Source organism: Leptonychotes weddellii, chromosome 3 (assembly GCF_054177405.1).
Source record: "Leptonychotes weddellii isolate Sample4059 chromosome 3, ASM5417740v2, whole genome shotgun sequence".
Taxonomy (NCBI): domain Eukaryota; kingdom Metazoa; phylum Chordata; class Mammalia; order Carnivora; family Phocidae; genus Leptonychotes; species Leptonychotes weddellii.
This window is the reverse complement of record NC_138371.1, coordinates 43,380,444-43,406,984: the sequence shown is the minus strand read 5'-3', so window position 1 is coordinate 43,406,984 and position 26,541 is coordinate 43,380,444. Positions and strand designations below refer to the sequence as shown.

Here is a 26,541-nt window from a genome sequence, read left to right as displayed (position 1 = left end):
TCCCATATCACATATATAAGTAAGTCTACATTTTCTTCTACTACTTTTGCTTAAATATTCAGAGTTATTATTTACCATTATTTCTTTCAACTTGCCTTGTGCAATTTATTTTCCCATTCTTAAACCTCATATGACACACAGTAGATATGCTCTATGCTCTGCATAAGGAGGTCTAGACCCTTCTGTCATGCCTGAAATTTGTACTGTTGTCATTAATTAAATAGATTTCTACCTCAAATGAAGTTAAATGTTCATAAATCAAAGACAAATTGTCTACACTGGGCTCCAAACTGACCACATACACAAAGTGTGCCTATTCACAATGCAGATCATCCAGATAGGTAATTAAGGACAAAATAACCCTAATCTCCAGGAAGTTGAAATTTAACAGAAAAAAAAATCTCACTCTCCTGGAGAACATGATAAGGATTTTTAATGTAAAATCTGACATTCCTCATTATTTCCTATGATTTGGAGCCCAATCCAGTAAAATTTCACCAAATATTTCAGCAACATCTTACATATCAAAAAGGACACAAATGGCTGAAATGACTTTGAATTCTAGGAAAGCCAAGAAACGTAAGTTATCAGGAAAAGACCATTTAGAAAACTTGGAACTAATATCACAAGAATAAAAATATAACATGTAGATAGACCCAAGTTCAAATAACATTTTAGAAATAAGTAGGTTTAATCATCTAAGGGAGAACGGCCTTGTAGCAAAAACCGAACCAAAGAATAAAGACACTGGGAAAAATAGCTCAATTTAAGGTTAATTGATGTCTGTAAAATAAATTTAAAATAACTAACATAAATTTAAAATAACACCTGGGTGGGGGCGCCTGGGTGGCTCAGTTGGTTGGGCGACTGCCTTCGGCTCAGGTCATGATCCTGGAGTCCCTGGATCGAGTCCCGCATTGGGCTCCCTGCTCAGCAGGGAGTCTGCTTCTCCCTCTGACCCTCCCCCCTGTCATGCTCTCTCTCTCAAATAAATAAATAAATTAAATATTTTTAAAAAATAAAATAAAATAAAATAAAAATAAAATAACACCTGGGTGGCGCCATTGGCTAAGCTTTCAGCTCTTGATTTCAGCTCAGGTCATGATCTCAGGGTTGTGAGATAGAGCTCCACATCAGGCTCCATGCTCAGTGCAGAGTTTCTTGAGATTCTCTGCCTCTGCCCCTCCCCCCACCCGTCCGTGCATGCTCACTCTTTTTCTCTCTCTCTCTCCCTCTCAAAATAAATAAAATCTTTTAAAAAAATAAAATAAAACAACTAACGTGGAGTTTTTTGTTTTGCACAATTAAGATTACAGAAGCATAATACTGTTTCTATGCATTTGGAAAGAAACCAACCAAAATAAGAATTACCATTGGGAAAGAACTGCCCAAGTACCAAACAAGGTAGCCTAGGACCCCAAACCTCTTCCCATATTATACTGATATGATAGCGCTAGTATAGTAAACTAGATGCCCAAGTCTAATAGTGGCACAAAATAAGCAGCATTTTGAGGACTCTCTAGGAGTTGGCACATACTGTTCCCAGAGTAGAAATGGGGAGAAGCTTTGTGAAGGCAAAAGAGGGAACAATGAAGAAGGGGTATGACTTGCATTTGTAGATGTACATAAATTCACATATGCTTATTTAGAAAACGTCAGGGCTGTAGACCGGTCAGTGCTGCCACTATCCCAGGAGTGAATGAGTGTAAATAAATCAGTGCTATCTGATTTCTGTTGCTTCTCCTCTCTACTCCTCTGCCTATGGGCACCTCCACAAATTCTTGGACTAAGAATCAGAGGACGTTAACTCTAAACAATACTTGGGAGTTGAATTGCCCGTTTAACAATGCTGACAGCCAACTAACTTTTCTCATATTCCGTACAGCTGCCAAGGAGATTACCTAGATTAAGAAAGAGTGGGGGGAGGGGAGCCAGTCAAGTAGAGTGGAGCACAGTAGACCCCCCTTATCCAGTTTCAGTTTCCAGGTTTCAGTTAACCAAGGTCAACAGCAGTCAGATACAAATAATCCTGCCTCTGACACACTGTCAGAAGGTCAATAGTAACCAAACACTAGATCACATTACCTAGTCATTCACTTCATCTCCTCCTCATGTAGGCATTTTATCATCTCACATCATCACAAGAACAAAGGTGGGTATGGTACAATAAGGTATTTTGAGGAAGACAGAAAGACCACATTCACATAACTTTTACTACAGTATATTATTATAATTGTTCTGTTTTATTACTGTTGTTGTTAATCTCTCACTGTGCCTAATTTATAAAATAAACTTTATCATAGGTGTGTATAGGAAAAAGCATAGTATATATAGGGTTCGGTATATCCGTGGTTTCAGGCATCCACTGGGGGTCTTGGTGCATATCCCCCAGGGGTGGGGGTGGGGCTACTATATAAGGATAGAACATGGACGTCATAACAAAATCAAGCGTTAGCTAAGAACTGAAGTAGACACTGGGAGGAAGTTATAGCCAGTAGAAACTTCATCTGGAAAACTATAAATTAGATAATCTGTAAATTAGTTTATCTCAAATATTACACATGATTAATATGCCTATTAATTACAGTCAGGTAATCATCAGGGGGAAAAAAATCCAACTTTCAGTGCCCGAATTCATGGTAAGTCCCATGCACTGGGAGTCAAGAGACCTGCTTTTTTTTTTTTTTTAAAGATTTTATTTATTTATTTGAGAGAGAGAGAGAGTGAGAGAGACAGCACATGAGAGGGGGGAGGGTCAGAGGGAGAAGCAGGCTCCCCGCCGAGCAGGGAGCCCGATGTGGGACTCGATCCCGGGACTCCAGGATCATGACCTGAGCCGAAGGCAGTCGCTTAACCAACTGAGCCACCCAGGCGCCCAAGAGACCTGCTTTTTAACCAAGAATTTGTCACTAAATAGCTAAGTTATCTTGAGAAAAATAGCTATTCTATATCTCAATTTCCTTATCTTGAAAATTGTCATTTTTATTAGATTATTTCTTCTAACATGAAAATTCTGTAACTCAACTAAAATTAAGTATATCGAACTTTCAGCAGCAAAGAAATTCAGGGTTAAGTTCAAGAGTCCGGAATAAGGGGTGCCTGGGTAGCTCAGTCATTAAGCGTCTGCCTTCAGCTCAGGTCATGATCGAGCCCCACATCCGCCTCCTTGCTTGGCGGGGAGCCTGCTTCTCCCTCTCCCTCTGCCTGCAGCTACCCCTGCTTATGCTCTCTCTGTGTCAAATAAACAAATAAAATCTTAAAAAAAAAAAAAAAAAGAGTCCTGAATATTTAGCCCTTGGCACTCTAACATCACAGACCATTACAGCAACATTATATACTGAAGTTTTTTCAGTCTTCTTTCCCGTTTCTTCCTCCTTAATTGTTTTCTTGCCAATGTGTCCAACATCACACATTGACACCTGGCAGTCACTAAAGACTGACTTAAAGGTCAGCATATGGATTGCTGGGTGGCCTACGAATCTTTTTTGAACCTGGTCTGCATCCCAGATTTTTGGAAATGGCAGAGGGCCACAAGTCCAACATAGTACAAGCTATGAAATACAGAAAAAGTAATCTTTTCTCAAAGATTAAAAGGAGAAAACCAATATATCTTGGATAGCAATTCAGGATGTTCTATACATTCCTATGTAAAATAATTTTAAATGTTTGCCCTTTTCCATGCATTCCATTCACACAAACACATACACATACACTCACATTCACACTTACTCACAGACTTATGCCTGCTCTATATTCTCTAGCAAATCCAAGCACAATCTTCCCTCCAGAATCTTTTCAATCTGAAGAATGACAAAAATATTACATGGGAAAAAAGTCTGCAAAGGCTGTTAACAAAAAGTAATTTGTAATCCCCATGCAACTTCTTGTAGGTTCCTCAGAAATAAATCCATGTGAATACATTCAGTAATCCTAAAAAACAATATCCATTTCCACCATTAATTTTCTTACCTTTTAATAAAAAGGCTACCAAAGGTAAGGGGAAAGTTTAAACTAAATCTGAAGTAAAAAGACAGACAATGAAATAGCAGGATCTAGTAGTAGACCAATTTTCTATCCTCTGCAGTTACACACAATGATCCCTTCAGTCCCCTTAAACCATATAGAAAGCAATTTCCATCTAAAACACACATGCAAATGGAACATCATGTCAGGAGACAAAGTTACTGAGAGTAACTTGTTAATAGATGATAATGTATTTTGCATCATATAAAGCTGCTCAGATCAACTTATATTCAAGTATAACATGGTCAAGATATTAACAGATAATAGCCAAATGAAAACAAGTTACATTACTGTATTATCTGGATCCTCTCTTTTAGAAAATTTCAGAGGATCAAACATTCTGGCTGGAGAATCATGACTGATTTATTCCCATTTCTTCAAAAAAGCAATTTTCCCTTGCTCCAACCCTGATCCAGCTTGGGTGAGATTCCCCAGCGATTCTTAGACACCTTCATGTATGTACAAACACACAGCCAGATACAAGGCTTCAGAACAAATATTCACTCAAACATATACCTTTAGCTATTTTATACTTAGGAACTTATTTCTAAAGAAAAAAATTGGGGGCGCCTGGGTGGCTCAGATGGTTAAGCGTCTGCCTTCGGCTCAGGTCATGATCCCACAGGGTCCTGGGATTGAGTCCGGCATCAGGCTCCCTGCTCCTTGGGAACCTGCTTCTCCCTCTGCTTCTCTCTCTCTCTGTCTCTCATGAATAAATAAATAAAATCTTTAAAAAAAAATAAAATAAAGAAAAAAATTTAGTTAATATATATATCTTATATGTCCATGGGGACCTGGATGTTACACAGAGATGATGAGCCAGATATTGGCCTTCCAACAGATGTGAAACAAGTTCAAAATAAATTCAGCTGGATTTCAGCCAGTAATGACAGAGTAAGACACACCAAACCAACTCATACAGAGGGAAAAAAAACTATAAGGTATGAATATAACACAAAAACAGGTACCTGAAACTATTTGTGTACTTGTCATCTCCAAAGTATGATGGTAAGCTTCTTGAAGGCAAAATTATTTAATCATCTTCTTATACTCCAAATTATTTAATTCACTACAGTGTTTTCCCCATAGTTACTATATAACGTATAAAGGTTGGACTGAATATCTGTGCTCAATAAATACAAGAGTGATTAATTGTAACTGATATTAGCAAAATGCTCAGTCAATTGAGCATTCAACTCGGTTTTGGCTCCGGTCATGATCTCAAGGTCATGAGATCAAGCCCCGAGTCAGGCTGCACACTCAGCAAGGAGTCTGCTTGAGATTCTCTCTCTCTCTCTCTCTCCTTCTGCCCCTCCCCTCCACTCATGTAATCGTGCATGTTCTCTCTCTCTCTCTAAAGTAAATAAAATAAATATTTTTTAAAAAATGCCCTTTCCCTGGTCAGATTCTACACACTGATTATAGGTACAGGTGCACCTCAAGAGACACAGGTCTATTGGCATGATCTGACACCTTACACTGGAAAAAAGTATAGCAGGAACACCTTTTCTAGAATTTTCTCTTCCATCACAAATATGGCAACAGTTACTACAAAGGGAATTATCTCTTCACAGTATTCAGGATTCTTTCTGGCTAACCCTCCTGGATTTAGGAGGAAATAAGAAAAATGTTAATAGGATAGAAAAAACCTTGAGGATCATCCCAGAATCACCTCAACTCTTAAGAAAGACAGAATTCTGAAGAATAGAAGAAATAATTAAAGTTTAACTTATCTTCTTTTTACTCAAGGCCAGATACAAGATAGCAGGTCAGTCCCTAGCACAGTCTGACACGTAACAGGAATGCTTTGAGAATATTCTTTATGACATCAATGAGTATCTTTGTTTGAGCTCTGTGGGTGTAATTTCTCTTAGGTTTCAATATAAAAAATAACAAAAACTGTATTGTGAAGAAGTCTTGAAGCTCAAAAGAGATAATATACCTAAAAGTGTTTAGCACACTGTCCAGCACATGAGAACTCTATAAGTTCTATTACTGTTAGTAGTAGTATGTTCCAAATTAACTGCTTTATTCATAGCTATGAACACATAAATCATATAAATAATCTGTTCACAGAAGCCAGGAAATGAAAAATCTAATATTTATCTTCAGAAACTCACTGATTTCCTATGTGTCCCAGGCTCCTCCTCTTTCCATAGAATAATTTTACTTAATTTTAATAATATGTTGCCAATACCTTATGATCACAGACAGAAAATAATTCAAGTGATCTTGTTGCCACTGGATGAGGTAGTTTGAGGCCTTCTCTTGACAATGACTCAACAGTAATTGAAGGGACTTATTAGTCATCTTTCATGGATCAATGCTAACAGTTTATGCTTTTTGTGGCTGTTGTGTTTGCTTCCTATTATGTTTGTTTTGTTTTTGTTTTTTTCATAGAATAACATGAGCTAAGAGAAACTTTAGTGAAGGCACAAAAGACTTATATCCAAGAGTAGTCAGTGCACTGAGATTAACTAGGTCAGCCAAGGTAATATCTTATTTTAGCTGGTTACTAGATCAGCAAATTATATAAAGGAGTAAATTGGGAAAAGAACTCCACAGTCCCTACTGCTAATATCCAGAGTCTGAAAGAAAAACACAAAACCTTTGGGGCAATAAGCAGATAATGTCAAATAAAAAACACACGTAAGTGCTAATAAAGTTAATAAATAAAGTGGCAGCAACCTGGGAATTGGGCAGGTACAGCCCTTGATACAGTAGGTCACTGGGGAGCAACATCATTAAAGAATATTTATGGTTGAATCTTTTTTAATTAAGTAGAGTGGTGAACACAGAGAACCAAACTACCACTGATGTTGCTGTCAAATCACACTCAATATATGCTATGAATAAAAATATCCTTTTTTCTGCATGTGGACAAAATCACTACATCATTTAGGACAACCAGGTTCTGGATAGCATCTGAGGCTGTAGAAATTGTGTCATTCACAAAATTTAACCCAACAGATATATAAAAAGATGTTCAAATCACTAATCATCAGGGAAATGCAAATCAAAGCCACAATGAGTTATCACCTCACACCTGTTAGAATGGCTATTAACAAAAATACAAAAGATAAGAAGTATTGGTATGGATGTAGCGAAAAAGGAACCCTTGTACATCATGGGAATGTAAATTTGTACAGCCACTATAGAAAACAGTATAGAGATTCCTCAAGAAATTAACTATGAAACTACCATATGATCCAGCAACCTCACTTCTGGGATATATTTTAAAAAAACAAAATCAGTACCTTGAAAAGATATCTGCACTCCCATATTCATTGCAGCACTGTTCACGGGAGTCAAGATATATACAGAAACAACTGAAGTGTCCATTGACAGATGAATTAAGAAAATATGGTGTGTGTTTATATACACAATGGAATATTAATCAGCTTCTAAAAATAAGGAAATCCTGCCATCTGCAACAATATGGATGAACCTAGAGGACATTGTGCTAAGTGAAATAAGCCAGATGTAGAAAGACAAATACTGCATGACCTCACTTATATAGAGAAGCTAAGAAAGTTAAACTCATAAAAGCAGAGAGTATGATGGTGATTCCCAGGGACTGGGACAATGGAAAAAATGGGGAGACGTTGGTTAAATGGGACAAACTTACAATTATGCAGGATGAGTTAGTTCTGGAGATCTCATGTACAGCACAGTGACTGTAGCTATAATACTGTATTATATACTTGAAATTTGCTATGACAGTTCTTAAATGTTCTCACCACAAAAATAAAAGTAACAATGTCAGGTGATGGATTTGTTAATTAACTTGATTGTGGTAATCATGTACACATGAACCAAAACATCATGTTGTACACCTTCAATATACACAATTTTTATTTGTCAATACCTCAATAAAACTGAAAATATTTTTAAACAAAATATTCTTTTGAAATTAGAAGGTTTTAGTATCAGAGTTATGATGCAGAAAATAGGATAAAAGTTAAGCAACAAATTCACAATAGAGTTGTCCTTCCCTTTTATTTAAAAGGAAATACTAGGGGCTCCTGGGTGGCTCAGTCGTTAAGCGTCTGCCTCCGGCTCAGGCCGTGGTCCCAGGGTCCTGGGATCAAGCCCTGCATTGGGCTCCCTGCTCAGTGGGAAGCCTGCTTCTCCCTCTGCCCCTCCCTCTGCCTCTCCCTCTCCCTCTGCTTGTGTTCCCTCTCCTGCTGTGTCTCTCTCTGTCAAATAAATAAATAAAATCTTTTAAAAAAATAAAAGGAAATACTATACTTCTCCATCTTTGGATATATTATCACTACTACTAAAAGCCTTATATATGAATTTTTAAAAGCAGTAATGCATCTTCTCCTGCTTTTAAAATCTAGAATAGAAACTTAAATGTTTTAGAAAAAGAACCTTTCTCATGTATTTCTAGTGGAAATGCTATATAGTAATTATTAACATATTTAGAAGCTTATAATCAGATTTTATTTAGAAACGCCACTGTTGGGCGCCTGGGTGGCTCAGTTGGTTAAGCGACTGCCTTCGGCCCAGGTCATGATCCTGGAGTCCCGGGATCGAGTCCCGCATCGGGCTCCCTGCTCAGCGGGGAGTCTGCTTCTCCCTCTGACCCTCCCCCCTCTCATGCTCTCTCTAGCTCATTCTCTCTCAAATAAATGAATAAAATCTTTAAAAAAAAAAAAAAAAAAGAAACGCCACTGTTATAAATGTTAATGCTTAGATTCCCCCAGACTCTAATTATGCTTCTTTAGTGCTGTGGTAACAGACCAGAATATTTGTCTTAATTGAGTAAGCTCTTTAAAGGTAAAGAATCATTAACATTTTCAAGTGTCAAGCTGTAACCTTGCCAAATTTTATTTACAACTAGTATTTTAATGGCAGTAAGATATAGTAGATGTATACAGAAGATCTAGCTTCCGATTGCAACTTCCACTAATAATATGAACTTGAACAAACCATTGTGCTTTCCTGGTCCTCAGTTTTCTTACTGGTAAAATGAGATGATTTGAGTTAAATTCTAGGATCAGGTAGAAAATGTTTTGAAATAAAAGTGCTAGAGCCTAGAACATTCTTCTCCAACTTAAAGGTGAAATAATGACAGTAAGTGAAACAAATTAAAAGTGAGACAATGATACCAATTTCAGGAGAAATAGATAGGAGCACAAGATGGGGTTCCATCTAATATATATTGGGGACCAATTTAGTTTATAGTCTTTATTGCCAAAGACAGATGCTGACTGGTAATTTGTTCAAGTTGCACAGCAGGTAATTTCTTGGAACAGTGACTTTTCCTCGGTGGTATCTTTGAATTTTTTCTGCATGCCAAAATCTGAAATGACCTTTCTTTTTCCCTAAAATGTAGCTCAAAAATAGGAAGACTGGATCAAAAATTTAATATCTCTACTGTTATCACAATGGCTAAGGCAAACTCAGACCCCAGACATCCATCCTCTAATCATGGGGTTCAACAGTAAGTCTGTTTGAAAAATCAAACATAACAGATGCATAGTTAGTATATATACATCATAGTCCAGAAAATAATATCTAGTTCTAAAGATAAATGTTTGTTTTCATGGCTATGTTTTACTTTGTTTACAAAAAAAAAAAAAAAAAGAAATCAGGTAAACTTGACCTATATCACTTAGAATGGTGAGCAGAACTTGCTTCTCAAACAAGTATTAGACTTTTTATACTTCTTTGCATAACAGGATTCTGTATCCTTTTATTGTTTGAGAGGTGATGGACAAGCACAAAGATGTGGGAGCCATAAGGAGTACATATGTCAGGTTCACCATAAACCACGATGTTATACATCTATAATGTTTCTACTAAGTACACTAAATGGAGCAACTCAAAAAGACATGGCATTTTTCAATAAAGTACAGCTTTTGAACGGTGATTTTTAATCTACTCTTCCAGTGAAATTTTTGCTTTTAAATTAAGATAATTATACTTCTAATTCCTAAGTACTTTGAATTTCAATTAAAACACAGCATGATTTTCATAATGTAATTGAGATATGGTCACTGCCATTGTCTACAACTTGATTGCTGTCATAATTCTTGGTGATTTTAATAGCCAGGCAGTTCACTGACCTCTACTCTTTAAATAATTTTTATTTTCTCTTCTCTTAAGCCACACACTGCCCTAAATGACATCCCCTTCACAATCTCAATATTAAACATTACTCTCTTTTGCACCACCCCCTCCTCCACATTTCTTCATTCTCTCTGGTACGATTTTCAATATTTCTTCTACCCACTAGAACCTACAATCTTGCAATTTTTTTTCACAGGTTATTATCCTCGTTATATTCTCTCCTCCTTCCTTACACAGCACTTGCCTTCATGCAGGTGCAAGTAACTGGAGAAAAACACAGAACCATGTTGACTGGTCTCACTTTGAAGTCAAGAGCACTAACCTTAAGTAGGTCTTTCATGCTGCCCAAGCCATTTTTTTCCTACTACATACTTTGATTTTCCTTGTATTTTACAACTTTTTCACTTTCCTCAAATCTTTAATGCCTCCACCCCCAGATTATAACCACCTTCTTTCCTTCTATCTTAGTATGACTTCTCCATGTGTGCCCTAGATCCCAATATCCTCTACCTACTCAAGAGTATTGTTCTAGGAATTCTTCTCTCTTTAAGGCATCATCACATTACCCCCATGGATCATCCCCCATCAGCACACAAACATGCAGTAATATATGTCATCTTTAAGTAACTTCTTGTTCCCATATATCACCTTCACTCTTCCCACCTTTTACAGCAAAAAAAAACTCATCAAAAAATATACTATACTCCCTGATGATTTTTTTCCTATTGAATGCAATCCAGTCAAGGCCTCTATTTCATTCAGTCTTGTGAAGTCACCAGTGATCACCTCCTCCTCCTTCTCAGACTTCACCTTACTTAACGTATCTATAGCTTTTGAACCACTTAATCACTCAGACTCCTTGTCAAAACCCTTCCTTCAATTGGTTTCCATGCATTTTCTCTTGATTCCACTTCTGTATCACTAACCATTCTTTCTAGTCTCCTTTGTTTGCTTCTCCTTGTTGCTCTACTTTCTTAACATTGGAATGCTCAGTACTTGGACTCCTCTCAATCTACACTCATTCCCTTGGTGATAACTTCAATTATGATCTCCTCTATATGCTCTCTGCTTTCAATTTAATAATCAACCCAGAGCTCTTGCCTGAACTCAAGACTCACATCTCCAACTACTTACTCAGCATCCACTGGAATGTCTAATAAGCATATCCCCAAAGCAGAACTCTGGATTATTTTACTCCAAAATCTGTTCCTTCGGCAGGATTTTCCATCTCACCATCTCCATCATTCCAGTTACTCAGCTTCAAGAATTAGAATCATCCTTGTTTCCTCTGTTTCTCACATATCACATATCCAGTTCACCAATATATTCTGTTGGCTTTATACTCCAAATATATCCAGAACCTAACAATTTCTCACTATTTCACCACTACTACCTTAGTCCAAGCCATCACACATCTCACCCACGTCGTTCTATTAACCACTCAACTGCTCTCTCTTCTTCTATACTTGACCTCTTTAAAGTTATTCTCAGGAGAGGCAAGATGGAGGAAGTATAGGGGACCTCGTTTCATCTGGTCCCTTGAGTTTAGCTACATAACTATCAAATCATACTGAACACCCATGAATTCAATCTGAGGTAAGAAAAGAATTGCTGGAATCTACAAGTAGAAAAGTGACCAAGGTAAGAGGTGTGGAGAAGTGAATCTGAGGGGAGATATCAGAAGATAAATGGAGCGGGGAGGGAGCCTCCCTAAGCTGGCTACAGGAAAGTGACATAGCCCTGGAGCACAAAATCGGAACCCTTAGAAATCTGCTCCAGTGAGAGATATCCCTTCCTGAAAGGTGCTCACTTGGTGAAGTGGGGGCAGAATCCTAGGTGGGACAGTGTGGTCTCAGGATCTCCAAGTCACAGAAAGAACGGGGTGCCGGAGCCAGTAAAGTTCCCAAGCGCTGGAGCAGGGAAACTGGTTAAGGTCAGTGAGCTGGGGAGGGGGCTCTCAGCTCGGTTCACCATAAACCATGAGCCATAGCATGGGGACCCTGCAAAGGTCTGGAATACGAGGACTCTCCATCTTCCCCTGGGAGGGGTGGAGCAGGTGCCTGCATGACCAGGGGACAGCTCTCAGTGCAAGAGCCATGTAAAGGACAGTAACGGGCAACCCTCCACCTTCCGCTGGAGGGGCAGAGTAGGTGCGCACTTTGCCAGGGCCCTACAAAGTGCAAAAATGCAGCTACCCTCTGCCTTCCCTGGGGAGGATCGGGGTGGGTACACACCATAGCAGTCTGCAGAGTTTGGCACACACAAAAGTGAAGACTGCTTATCCCTGAGGGTTTACTGAAGGGAGGGGACCCCGATCTTTCAGCTCTAGGGCTGGAGATCAGGTGGCCATTTTTATTTTCATCCTCTGAAGCAGGGCAGAAAGCCTTCAGGGAACAAAAGCCACATAGAGCAACCAGCTTACACTGAGCCCAGCCCCCTTGCAAGGGGCTGTGCAACTCCACCCAGGCAAAGACACCTGAGAATCAGCTCAGGAGACTCCTCCCCCAGAAGACCAGCTGGAAGAACAGGTGAACAGCAAGTTTACAGACCACACAGGACTGCAAAACTCCAACACAAGGGGAAAATAGTATATAGAATTCGAGGTTTTTTTCTCATGATTCATTTATCTTTTGGTTTAAAATTTTCCATTTCTTTTTTTTCTTCTTTCCTTTTTCAACTATTTTTTTATTTTATCAACTCTGTTTTTAAGCCTTTTTTTAACTTTCTTTTTTTTACATTTGCATTTTTTAGATATATTCTTCATTTTTGGCTTCCTCTCACTGTACTCAATTTTATTATTTTTATGTATATAAGTTTTGCTTTCTTTACAATTTTGGGACTTAGTGTCTTTTAACACACAGACAAAATACACTCAGGACCAAGTGGATCACCCTGCTTTGTACACCCTACATGATTATATACCTCTCTTCCCCACCCCCATTTTTTTTCCTTTTCCTCTTTCTTTTTCTTTTCATTCTTGGTTTCTGACAGCTTCGGGTTCACTCATTCATCCATTCTTCTCGGGCAAAATGACTAGAAGGAGGAATTTACAACAAAAGAAAGAACCAGAGGCAATACTCTCTGCCATAGGTCCAATCAATATGGATATAAGTAAAATATCAGACCTGGAAATCAGGATAATAATTATAAAGTTACTAGCTGGACTTGAAAAAAGCATAAAAGACACTAGCGAATCTTTCAGTGCATACATGAGATCTAATCGGGCTGAAATTAAAAATGCTCCGAGATGCAGTCTAAACTGGGTGCTCTAATAGCTAGGATATATGAAGCAGAAGAGAGAGTGACATAGAAGACAAGTTGATGGAAAGGAAGGAAGCTGAGGAAAAGAGAGAAAAACAACTAATGGACCATGAGGTGAGGCTTCAGGAAATCAGCAATGCCATAAAATGAAACAATATCCAGAATTACTGGGGTGCCCAAGGGAGAAGAAAGAGAGAGGGCCAGAAGGTATATTTGAGCAAATCATAGCTGAGAACTTCCCTAATCTGGGGAAGGAAACAGGCATTCACGTCCAGGAGGTAGAGAGGACCATTCCCAAAATCAATAAAAATAGATCAACACCCCAACATGTAACAGTGAAGCCTGTAAATTTCAGAGATAAAGAGAAAATCCTGAAAGCAGCTCGAGACAAAAGGTTCATAACCTTCAGGGGTAGGAGTATTAGACTGGCATCAGACCTATCCACAGAGACCTGGCAGGCCAGAAAGGACTGGTATGATATAGTCATAGTACTAAATGAGAAAAACATGCAGCCAAGAATACTTTATCCAGTAAGGTTGCCATTCAGATGAGAAGGAGAAATAAAGAGCTTCCAGGACAGACAGAAACTGAAAGAATATGTGACTACCAAGCCAGCCATGCAAGAAATATTAAGAGGGATCCTGTAAGCGAAGAGAGAGCCCAAGAGTAACACAGACCAGAAAGAAACAAAAGATAATCTACAGAAACAGGGACTTTACAGGTAATACAATGGCACTAAATCATATCTTTCAATAGTTACTCTGAATGTAAATGGGCTAAATACTTCAATCAAAAGACACAGGATATCAGATTATATAAAAAAGCAAGACCCATCCATATGCTAGCTACAAGAGACTCATTTTAGACCTAAAGACACATCCAGACTGAAAGTGAGGGGGTGAAGAACCATTTATCATGTTAATAGACCTCAAAAGAAAGCTGGGGTAGCAATTCTCATATCAGACAAATTAGATTTTAAACCAAAGACTGTATTAAGAGATGAAGAGGGACACTATATCATTCTTAAAGGGTCTACCCAACAAGAAGCTCTAACAATTATAAATATTTATGCTCCTAATTTGGGAGCAGCCAATTATATCAACCATTAACAACCAAATTAAAGAAACACATTGATAATAATACAATAATAGTAGGGAACTTCAACACCCAATTCACAGCAAAGGACAGATCATCTAAGCAGAAGATCAACAAGGAAACAAGAACTTTGAATGACACACTGGACCAGATGGACTTCACAGATATATACAGAGCATTCCATCCTAAAACAACAAAAGACACATTCTTCTTGAGTGCACATGGAACTTTCTCCAAAATAGGTCACATACTGGGTCACAAATCAGGTCTCAACCAATACCAAAAGACTGGGATTATTCCCTGCATATTTTCAGACCACAATGCTTTGAAATTTGAACTCAATCACATGAGGAAATTTGGAAGGAACTTAAAACACTTGGGGGTTAAAGAGCATCCTACTAAAGAATGAATGGGTCAACCAGGAAATTAAAGAATAATTTTATGGAAACTAATGAAAATGAAAACACAACTGTTCAAAACCTTTGGGATACAGCAAAGGTGGTCCTAAGAAGGAAGTACATTGCAATATAAGCCCCTCTCAAAAAAATTAGAAAAATCTCAAATGCACAAGCTAACCTTACACCTAAAGGAGCTGCAGAAAGATAACAGCAAATAAAGCCTAAACCAAGCAGAAGAGAAATAATAAAGATTAGAGCAGAAATCAATGAAATAGAAACCAGAAGTACATTAGAACAGATCAGCAAAATTAGAAGCTGATTCTTTGAAAGAATTAATACAATCGATAAATCCCTAGCCAGACTCATCAAAACAGAGAAAGGTTCCAAATAAATAAAATCATGAATGAAAGAGAAATCACAACCAACACCAAGGAAATACAAACAATTTTTAAGAATATATTATGAGCAACTATATGCCAACAAATTAAGCAATCTGGAAGAAATGGATGCATTCCTGGAAACTTATAAACTACCAAAACTGAAACAGGAAGAAACAGAAAATCTGAGACCCATAACCAGAAAGGAAATTGAAGCAGTAATCAGAAATCTTCCAACAAACAAGAGTCTAGGGCCAGAGAGCTTCCCAGGGGAATTCTGCCAAACATTTAAAGGAGAAATAATACCTAGTCTACTGAACCTGTTTCAAAAAATAGAAATGGAAGGAAAATTTCCAAATTCGTTCTATGAGGCCAGCATTACCTTGATCCCAAAACCAGACCAAGGAGAATTACAAAAAGGAGAATTACAGACCAATATCCCTGATGAACATGGATGCAAAAATTGTCACCAAGATACTAGTCAATAGGATCCAACAGTACATTAAAAGGATTATTCACCACAACCAAGTGGGATTTATTGCTGGGCTGCAAGGGTGGTTCAACATTCCCAAATCAGTCAATGTGATACATCACATTAATAAAAGAAAGGACAAGAACCATATGATCCTCTCAATTAATGCAGAAAAAGCATTTGACAAAGTACAGCATCCTCTCTTGATTAAAACTCTCCACAGTGTAGGGATAGAAGGAACATGCCTCAATATCATATAAGCCATATATGAAGAGCCCACAGCAAATATCATTCCCAATGGGGAAAAACTGATAGCTTTTCCCCCAAGATCAGGTACATGACAGGGTTGTCCACTATCACCACTGCTGTTCAACACAGTACTGGAAGTCCTAGCCTCAGCTATCAGACAACAAAAAGAAATAAATTGGCATTCAAATTGTCCCAGAGAAGTCAAACTCTCACTCTACACAGATGACATGACACTTTTTTTTTTTAAAGATTTCTATTTATTTATTCATGAGAGAGAGAGAGAGAGGCAGAGGGAGAAGCAGGCTCCCAAGGAGCAGGGAACCTGATGTGGGACTCGATCCCAGGACCCTGGGATCATGACCCAAGCCGAAGGCAGACGCTTAATCATCTGAGCCACCCAGGCGCCCGACATGACACTTTATATGGAAAACCCAAAGACTCCACCCCAAAATTTCTAGAACTCATAGAGCAATTCAGCAACATGGCAGGATATAAAATCAATGCACAGAAATGAGTTGCATTTCTATATACTAACAATGAGACAGAAGAAAGAGAAATTAAGGAGTCAATCCCATTTATGACTGCACCAAAAACCATAAGATACCTAAGAATAAACCTAACCAAAGTGGTAAAGGACCTGGACTCTAAAAACTACAGAACACTTATGTAAGAAATTAAGGAAGACACAAAGAAATGGAAAAACATTCCATGCTCATAGATTGGAAGAATATTGTTAAAATGTCTGTGCCACCCAGAGCAATCTACACATTCAATGCAATCCCTATCAAAATACCACCAACATTCTTCACAGAGCTGGAACAAATAATCCTAAAATTTGTACAGAACCAGAAAGACCCTGAATAGCCAAAGTAATGTTTTGTTTTGTTCTGTTTGTTTTTTTCTAAAATAATGTTGAAAAAGAAAACCAAACCTGGTAGCATCACAATGCCAGGCTTCAAGCTATATTACAAAGCTGTAATCATCAAAACAGTATGGTACTGGCACAAAAACAGACACATGAATCAATGGAACAGAACAGAGACCCCAGAAATGGACCCTCAACTAATCTTTGACAAAGCAGGAAAGAACATCCAATGGAAAAAAGACAGTCTCTTCAATAAATGGTGCTGGGAAAAGTGGATAGCCACATGCAGAAGAATGAAACTGGACCTTTCTCGTACACCATACACAAAGATAAACTCAAAATAGATGAAAGACCTAAATGTGAGACAGGAAACCATCAAAATCCTAGAGCACAGGCAGCAACCTCTGTGACCACACCCGCAGCCACTTCTTGCTAGACAGGTCTCCAAAAGCAAGGGAAACAAAAACAAAAATGAACTATTGGGACTTCATCAAGATAAAAAGCTTCTGCACAAAGGAAACAGTCAACAAAACTAAAAGGCAACCTATGGAATGGGAGGAGATATTTGCAAATGATGTAGCAAATAAAGGGCTAGTATCCAAGATCTATAAAGAACTTATCAAACTCAACACCCAAAAAACAAATAATCCAGTCAATTAATTGGTAGAAGACATGAACAGACATTTCTCCAAAGAAGACATACAAATGGGAGCGCCTGGGTGGCTCAGTCAGTTAAGCCGCTGCCTTCAACTCAGGTCATGATCCCGGGGTCCTGGGATCGAGCCCCGCATCGGGCTCCCTGCTCAGCGGGAAGCCTGCTTCTCCCTCTCCCTCTGCCTGCCTCTCTGCCTACTTGTTCTCTCTCTCTCTCTGTCAAATAAAATCTTTAAAAAAAAAAAAAGAAGAAGACATACAAATGGCCAATAGACACATGAAAAAAAATGTTCAACACCACTTGGCATCAGGGAAATACAACTCAAAACCACAATGAGATACCACCTTACACCAGAATGGCTAAAATTAACAAGACAGGAAACAATGAATGTTCACAAGGATGCAGAGAAAGGGGAGCACTCTTATACTGTTGGTGGGAATGCAAACTGGTACAGCCACTCTGGAAAACAGTGTGGAGGTTCCTCAAAAAGTTAAAAATAGAGCTACCCTCTGACCCAGCAATTGCACTAGTAGGTATTTACCCCAAAGATACAAATGTAGTGATCTGAAGGGGCACCTGCACCCCAATATTCATAGCAGCAATGTTCACAATAACTAACTGTGGAAAGAGCCCGAGATGTCCATCAACAGATGAATGGATAAAGAAGACATGGTGTGTGTGTGTGCATATATATATATATATACACACATATATATATATATATAATGGAATATTACCCAGCCATTATAAAGAATGAATACTTACCATTTACATTGACATGGATGGAACTGAAGGGTATTATGCTGGGCAAAATAAGTCAGAGAAAGACAATTATAATATGGTTTCACTCATATGTGGAATATACGAAACAGTGCAGAGGATCATAGGGTAAGGGAGGGAAAACTGAATGCGAAGTCATCAGGGAGGGAGAAAAACCATGAGAGACTCTTAACTATAGGAAACAAACTGAGGGTTGCTGGAAAGAAGGTGGGTGGGGGGATGGGGTAACTGGGTGATATGCATTAAGGAGGGCACACGATATGATGAGCACTGGGTATTATATGCAACTGATAAATTATTGAACACTACATCTGAAACTAATGATGTACTACATGTTGGCTAATCCAATTTAAATAAAAAATTAAAAAGAAAAAATTTTTAAATAAAAAAATAAAGTTATTCTCCACACAAAAGCCAGGGCAAGCCATTTTATAACATAAGTTATATAATATTACTTCTTTGCTCAAAACCCCCCCATAACTGCCTACCTCATTTGTACTGAAATCTAAAGCCCTTACAGTGGCCTAGAAGTCCTACATGATTTTGCACCATCTCTCCACTCTCCCCCTCCCAAAGACCTCTGTAATATCATCCTTCTACCACTCTTCCTTTTGCCCAGTTCATTCAAGCCACATGGGTCCCTTTGCTTGTTTATGGACATGCCAAGCATGCCCCTACCTCAGAATCTCTGCATTCTGTGTTCCCTCTTCAGTGAGGACTTTCCTGACCATCCTGCACAAAATAACAATACAGACTCCCCATCCCAGAAGCTCCAGCCCCTTCACATACATACTTATCTTTTGGCATACAACATATTTATTTTTCTATTGTGTCATTCCTCACTAAATATAGGCACATGAGTGAAAGAATATTTCTTTACTTGCTTGTTTGTTCATTCACTTATTCCAAAACCTAAATAATGCCTGGTATATAGTAGTAGCTCAATAAATATTTGTTGACTAAAGAAATCATTTTACATAATTCAAAATGGAATTTTGATCCAAAGGGAGTTTGTCATTATTTAAAAACACCTCAAAGCATTAGAACTGGAAAGAAGATAAGGACTACCTACCAAAAATAAAATAGTTCCATTGTCTTCTCTGGAAACTCTCGTGGGCAATGGGAGCATGAGTTAGGACCAGGAAAATGTAAGTGCTCAGTTACTACCCTGTCCCAGCCCCAACCAAAGCAGCCCTATTTTGTTGTTGTTGTTGTTGTTTTCTATTTCAGGCTTAGACATAATGGTTTAATAAATATTTTAAAGAAAGTTCTGAAACCTAAAAAGTAGAACTGTAGATCTGGTGTAAATCTTCAGTCACAGAGAAAGAGATTGAATCCTGGAAAATGAAGTGAGTTAATCCAGGTCAAATCACGATAGTTTCAGAAAACCAGGGCTGGAAATCCAGGCTCCTCAATCCTGTCCTCATGCTTGCTCACTCAAGGCCAAGATTTCTCCATGTTCTTCATGTTCATCAAGGGCATAATGCTTGAATGAGATAGGTATTGCCTTTCCAAAAAATCCAATTATGATTTCAGATTTAATTATCATATTCTCAATTTCTTACAAAATTTCTTAAATTTCAAATTCAATAATTATTCTTTCAGATTGCTGGAAACAATACACATTTGAACTTTTCATAATTTTTCATAAAAACTAATCTATATTCACATTGCTAAAGCAGTGCAGGAGACTTGATTACAACTGGCTATATTTAAGTATTTCCCTAAATAGATTATATAATCTAAATTTTCTGCACGCTATTTCTCAATTTCTCTTCATGCATCCATGGATCAACTTTTTAGCACACAACCCACAAAGTTAAATTGGTTTGTGATTGGAACAAATGAAAAAGAAAATGTATGACCCATGTGCATTCTACTAAGCTGACACAATGAATGTGTTTCTCTGCCAGGTTTAGATTAACCACTGATTTGATGCACCAACTGGCCCATTTCTCATAAATGGGTTTTCTTCTATTCAGTGTTTAGTAAGCTCCTTGTCAACAAAATAACCCCTAGGCTGAATAAAAATCCCCTTAGACCCTGACAGCCTTGGAGGATTATTTGCTCAGCAGTGATTTAAGGGATCTCTGACAACTTCATTTTGATATATTTTCCAAGAAAGTATATTACTAAAAACCCTAAACACTTAAGCATTTGCAATTTTAAACACTTAATGCTCAGAGAAAAATGGGAATCCTACCAGGATTTTTGATGGCTATTTAGAAGATGGGATATCTAATCCATTCCTTCACTTATTGCAAAGAAAGTAAATTCAAGGCAACAGTAATTCACTTGATCAAAAGAAGTTTTCAGCCCCAATGGCTGTTTGGGGCTCTCATGATTAGTCCTGCGCAAAAAAAAAAAAAACCAGACTGAAGGCAAAGAGTTATCCCAGCATAGACTTCACTTATCAACTACATTTCCAAGATCCTATTTGTTGGTAGTGGAATATTGAAAACCACAAAATAGTTCATGTTTACAGCTTACAATTATAGTTCATAAAATATTATTTACAACACGACAGAATTTATTGCTTCCTTACTTTATATAGTCAGTAATCCTCATGTACTTAAAACTATTTGATATATAAATTCAGTATACTGGGTAAGTGGATGGGTTAGCCTGGTGATGGGTATTAAAGAAGGCATGTACTGCATGGAGCACTGGGTGTTATACGCAAACAATGAATCATGGAACACCACATCAAAAACTAATGATGTAATGTATGGTGATTAACATAACATAATAAAAAAATAAAAATTCAGTATACTGAGACCTTAAAACCTATCTCTGTCACTAATTAGTGGTATGATTTTGATCTTGGCCTCATAGATATGTGAAAATTAAGTATGATAATGTATCCAAGGTATCTAGTACAGGGAACGGGCACATAATAGTTTGTCAATTGATGTTAATTTCCCTTCTTCTTCCTTTCTCCCTTTTCAAGTACATACAACCTTATTACCTACAATGCCATAATTTTATTCATCTATTTATCTTTAAAAATATTTAGTGAGTACACACTACATACCAGTTTCCCTGCATTGCACTGGGCAATAGAACTGTATACAAACCCAAACCCAACAAAGTCCCTGTCTCACAGAATTTACACTTTCGTGGGAGATACAGAACAATAACAGCATTTTTCCTTAAATGGGTCAGTCATGAATGATTCTCTAAAGAGGTAAAGCAAAAAAGTCATATGAAATTCTGGAAAAGAGCTTTCCAAGCAAACAGAATTGCTAATGCGTAAGCATGGGTGCATCAGAACTTAACACTAAGTGGGGTAGCAAAGGCAAAATTCCATGGAAGACAGAGACTTAAATGAGACTCTCTTTTTCCTAAAATGAAGCTGAAAAAATCTGCTTTCAACCACTGACCGAACCTATGCCTTATGCGACACTGGGAAGTGGAGGAAGAGGATAAGGACAGTCTGTTGACTACGGGTGAGTCAAGCCACCCACAGGTTGGATGAGGCATCTGCAATACCTTCTATATGACCAAAAAGGAGTTCCAATCTGGTAATATGAATCTGGTTCTTTCTTTGGGATCAAAGAGCTAGTGAGAAGCATATGCAAACCATTCTGCATAAAGGCAGGATGAAAGAGAAAATGTCTTTTAAAACCTTCCACCACCTCCTTCTCACTTGCTCACGTGCTTGCTCTGTGGGAAGTCCTACTACTATGTTGTAAAAACCCTGTGGAAAGGCCCATTTGGTGAGGAATTAAGGCCTCCTGACAACAACCATATGAGGGAGTCTTCTTGGAAGCAGATGCACCAACCCCAGCCACGCCTTCAGAGACTGCAACCCCCACTGCCATCTTGAATGCAGCCTCATGAAAGACCCTAAGCAAGAAACACTCAGCTGAGCTGTTCCAGGATTGCTGACCCTAAGAAACTGAACAAAACTCCACCAGTCTTTTCAGCTATAACAGAACATCTGGTAGTATTTCCTCAGGCTTGTAAAAGCTCAAAAATGAAATGTGTTGGGGTGCCTGGGTTGCTCCGTCCATTAAGGGGCCAACTCTTGATTTTGGCTCAGGTCATGATCTCAAGGTCGTGAGATCAAGCCCCGCTCGGGCTCCGTGCTGGGCATGGAGCCTGCTTAAGATTCTCTCTTTGCCCTTCCTGTCAAGAAAGAAAAGAACAGAAGGGGAAGGGGAAGGAAAAGGGAAAGGGAAAGGGAAAGGAAAGGAAAGGAGAAGGAAGGAAGGAAGGAAGGAAGGAAGGAAGGAAGGAAGGAAGAAAGAAGGATAGAAAGAAAGAAGAAGAAAGAAACAAACAAACAAAGAAACAAAGAAAGGAAGGAAGGAAGGAAGGAAGGAAGGAAGGAAGGAAGGAAGGAAGAAAAGAAAGATGTTTATCATTTAGTGCAAAGGCCAGAGAAGGAATCTTCCAGAACACAGGTGGGAGAGTGAGCTCATGGGAGTGACCAGTCTGGACTCTGGGCCAGGAGAAGATGCCAGCACAATTTCCTCACTTCCAGAATCACATCATTATCATGGACACATAGTGTTGGCTGAGTTACAAACACTTTCATTCATGCTCAAAAATTTTCAGGGGCGCCTGGGTGGCTCAGCCGGTTGTGTCTCCCTTCGGCTCAGGTCATGATCCTGGGGCCCTGGGATGGAGTCCCGCATCTGGACTCCCCGCTTGGCGGGGAGCCTGCTCCCTCTCCCTCTGCCTGCCACTACCCCTGCTTGTGCACTCCCCACCCCTGTCTCTCTGTCAAATAGATAAAATTTTAAAAATCTTTAAAAAAAATTTTTTTTCAATGGCCCAAAGATGATATTGATCTACAGAATCTTAGATGACCTGTTTCCAGGCCCACATCTAGCCTAACCTGCCATTACTTTCTTTTCCTCATGTTCACTCCATCTAAGCATTTTCAAGCCTGGCCCAAAGGGCTCCATGAACAAAAGAAAGGTCGAGAACCACAGTCACTGCCATGCAGTGGTTGATGGAGTCATCTTTAGAGAAATGACCATGCAACCAAACATTTCTCCCTCGTTCTTTAAATGTGAGTTTTTCCTTCCTTGCCTGCCTCCCTTAGGGGCTTCCAGTTCAGAAACATAAAGCTTTCAACTTCTCACATCTATATCACAGTTACAAGTGTTGTGAGAAGGAAACCCGAGAAAGTTCCTCTGTCTCTCTGAATGGTAAAATTTTATCTGCAAAATGAAAACTTTTTAAATAGCTAAACTTTTTCTCTTCCCATTGATAGTCATTCAAATTTAAACACAACTGTCTTTGGAAGCTATGATTTACTGGAAGCCACGTCCAACAGACATTGTCATCTCATCACAATCTCTAAGGTAGCTTTAGTATCCTCATTTTAAATATCCCATTTTAAATTGAGCCTCAGAGAGGTTTAAGTAACTGACTGTGGGAAACAGAATGCCACAACAACCACTGGTGCATGGTTGCTCAGACTCCGAGATCTCTGAGAAAACTGGAGATTGCAGGGTTAAAAATAACCCGAAAGGATCGGAGTTAAATGCCCTTTGGGGCACCTGGGTGGCTCAGTCGTTAAGCGTCTGCCTTCGGCTCAGGTCATGATCCCGGGGTCCTGGGATCGAGCCCCGGGTCGGGCTCCCTGCTCGGTGGGAAGCCTGTTTCTCCCTCTCCCACTCCCCCTGCTTGTGTTCCCTCTCTCGCTGTATCTCCCTCTGTCAAATAAATAATAAAATCTTCAAAATATATATATATATAAAAAAAAAAGATGTGACCTAAGCCTATAGGAAGAAATTGATACTACAATTAGCTCATCTGATTGAACTTTTAACCAAAGAAGTAACCCCTTTAAAAAAAAAACAAAAGCATGGGGCGCCTGGGTGGCTCAGTCGTTAGGTGTCTGCCTTCAGCTCAGGTCATGGTCCCAGGGTCCTGGGATCGAGTCCCACATCGGGCTCCCTGCTTGGCAGGAAGCCTGCTTCTCCCTCTCCCACTCCCCCTGCTTGTGTTCCTGCTCTCGCTGTCTCTCTCTCTGTCAAATAAATAAATAAAATCTTTAAAAAAAAAAAAAGAAAGAAATGCCCTTGTGATGTGTGTGGTCAGTTCTAAAGTATGCAGCAGCAGATGCTTAGTAGATAGGAAGACAGCTGTAAACAGCACACTGTGCACTCCCCTCTTTGTTCTTTATTCTGTTTTAAAGATTCTTACGTGCTTGACTAATCCTGTGTACATGGAGGAATGTGCCTTACTACACCCCTGCTGTAGAAGGTACATGAGTATGGAAAATAAACCTCTGCGGCTCAGGCTGTTTGCTCGGGGTCCCCCGTGCCTCGCTTATACTGTCCTCTCTTTTTCTCAGTTCCTTCGCCGCCCCGGGTCCCCGACTCTCTGAGGTCGACAACTGACCCCGATCATACAGCTACTAAACTAGGGATGTAGTATTTGAATCCACAACTCTGTCCCTGGGACGTCATCCCTATGGCGACTTAGCTCATTCTGACTTCAGTCCCCCTCACGAGACCAACTAACAACTATCCATAGACAAGGCACCAGTGTGAAAATTCCAGAACCCGGTGGATAAAGCCGAAGCAACCCCCTGCACCCCAAAACTGAAAAGGAAGGGTAAGAGGAGCAACTACACTTTTACCACATTGCAAATTCACAGTCCTGCCCAACTGCTCGACACAGCCTCTAGTCTATCCGTCCGGAAGTCTGGCCAGGGACAGCCAGCTGCTGTGGAACACAGCCTACCTTAGCCAGCAGCCATGCCCAGCTGTTGAACACAGCTTCCAGGGCCACAGAACCAGGGACCCCGAACAGCAGCGGCATCCCGCAGCGCTGCCTGGCACTGGACCCTGCCCCACCGCACAATGCAGCCTGTGGCCTCACCCATATAAAGAGCCCAGCCAGTGACCATGCCCAGTGGCAGAGCACGCTCAGCAGCCACACCCGACAAGGAAGCCAGGACACCACCCGACCAGGCCACGGAGCACAGCCCCATCCCCAACTGCGGGACGCAGCTGAAGGCCCCTCTACACCAGGGAGCCGGGCCAGCAACTTCACCCCCTAGAGGAGCAGAGCCAACGGCCCACCTGCGCTCGAAGCCTGACCTGTGGTCCTGCACAACTTCGGGACGCAGTTTGAGTCACGGCCAGATCACACAGCACAGCCTGAGCCCCCGGTCCAACTGCGAAACCCGACCGGCTGCCACCTGAACCCAGAATCCTGTGGGTGGCACCATCCAATCAGAGTACAGCCTGAGGCTCATCCAACCAGGAGTGACGGCGGCGCCCAGCCCGCAAGCCCTGCACAATCGCCCAATGCATTAGCGGCACTGCCCTGCGTGGGAACGTAGCCCGCAACCGCACCAGACCAGAGGTGATTGGGGAGCACAACTAGTGGCCACAAACTCGCCGCAGAGTGTGGCCAGCAGCCCTGCCCGAGCAGGGAGCCAACCCAGCAGTCTCACTTGAATGCAGAGCCCAGCCAGCAGACTCACCCAGCCTCAGCACAGGCAGCTACCTCACCCAACAAGAAACTCCCATAGCAGCCCCACCTGTCCCCAGATACTACCAGCTGACTTGTCCAGTACCCCAAACTGAGCTAACTGGTGAAGGTCTTTCCCTGTAACGTCTGGAAGAGACTGCTTACTCAAGTGCACAGATAACCAACGCAAAGATACAAAGATCAGAAAGAATTAAGTAAAGATGATACGACCAAAGGAAACAAAGCTCCAACAACTGACCCTAAAGAAACGGAGATCTATGAAGTTCCTAAAAAATTAAAAATAGAGGAGCGCCTGGCTGGCGCAGTCTATAGAACATGCGACCCTTGGTCTTGGGGTTGGTACCCCGTGTTGGGGGTAGAGATTACTTTAAAAAAATAAAATCTTAAAAAAAATTAAAAATAGAACTAGCATTTGATCCAGTAATCCCACTTCTGAATATATATCTACAGATAAAATCACTATCTTGAAGTGATATCTGCACCCATATGTTCATTGCTGCATTATTTACAACAATTTGTTGTAAATTTCTGGATGGTGCTGGGCCTGGAAGGGTGGCTGGGAAAGCTCGGGGCCCTCGCAGAGACGGGGGCCTGTGGCCGGCTGAGGCAGCCCCGGGAGAGGCCTGGCTTCCAGATCTAGGCCCTGTCACACCACCCCAGGACAGGTCCCCTGAGAAGCCAGGTTTCTGTAAAGCTCAGATGAACCGAGGAGCGCTGGCCAAGTAAAATGGATGGAAATAGGAGCCCCCACTCCTCTGGGAGCAAAGATTAGAGAGCCCGACTGCCTTGTTTTCTGCCCAGCTGAGAGTCACTCAGCAAAC

The 26,541-nt window shown here is 40.0% G+C and overlaps 1 long non-coding RNA gene across 2 annotated transcripts in view; it reads right to left on the bottom strand.

Annotated features, from left to right (window-relative positions):
- LOC145720504 (uncharacterized) overlaps nt 1-25,879 on the bottom strand; it is a 507,675-nt gene extending 481,796 nt beyond the window's left edge. The window contains exon 1 of one of the 2 annotated variants that reach the window (XR_014143477.1): nt 25,306-25,879. This is a non-coding gene — a long non-coding RNA (uncharacterized LOC145720504). The remainder of the gene's footprint in view (nt 1-25,305) is intronic. The other variant, XR_014143478.1, reaches the window with a different exon arrangement.
- Nucleotides 25,880-26,541: the final 662 nt, after the last annotated feature.